Below are 881 nucleotides of genomic sequence, written 5' to 3' on the forward strand. Positions count from 1 at the left end.
ACACGCACGCACGCACGCACGCACGCACGCACGCACGCACGCACGCACGCACACACACACACACACACACACACACACATGTACGCACGCACGCACCGACGCATATGCGCGCGCACACACACACACATGTACGCACCCACGCACACACACATGTACGCACCCACGCACACACGCACGCACGCACGCACGCACGCACGCACGCACGCACGCACGCACACACACACACACACGCACACACACACACGCACTACTACTACTCATCCTGCTATGTGCTACAGAGATACAGAAAGACACGGCTCTCTGACATGTCAAAGCGCACACACCTGTCACACTCACAGGAAGTCACACAACGCTGGATGTACTACACTAATTATGCGGTGTGCATGTATATATATTAACTACGCGGCAACACACACACGCACACACACACGCGCACACACACACACACACACACACACACAGACGCACACGCACATACACACACACACACACACACACGCACACACGCGACACACACACAGACGCACAACAGTGCGTGTGCGTGTGCGCGTGCGTGTGTGCGCGTGCGTGTGTGCGCGTGAATGTGCGTGTGTGCGCACACGCGCACACACGCATTCCTTTTCCAAGATACTCGACCGCGCGCGCACACACATACTCACCGATGTAGTGCCTCTCTCCTCTTGTAAAGGGAGACTGGTGGTGGTGCGCGTTAGAAGCGGCCATCGCTGCGGCAAACATCTAGAAAAACAGTACGCATGCGTGAAGTTTGGCAGACGACTAGGGATCGCGCATGCACACGCTAACACGGACACCGCACGCACGCACGCACGCACGCACGCTCACACTAACACACACACACAGACATACACACACACACACAC

Source organism: Priapulus caudatus, unplaced genomic scaffold (assembly GCF_000485595.1).
Source record: "Priapulus caudatus unplaced genomic scaffold, Priapulus_caudatus-5.0.1 Scaffold2328, whole genome shotgun sequence".
In the NCBI taxonomy this organism is placed as follows: domain Eukaryota; kingdom Metazoa; phylum Priapulida; class Priapulimorpha; order Priapulimorphida; family Priapulidae; genus Priapulus; species Priapulus caudatus.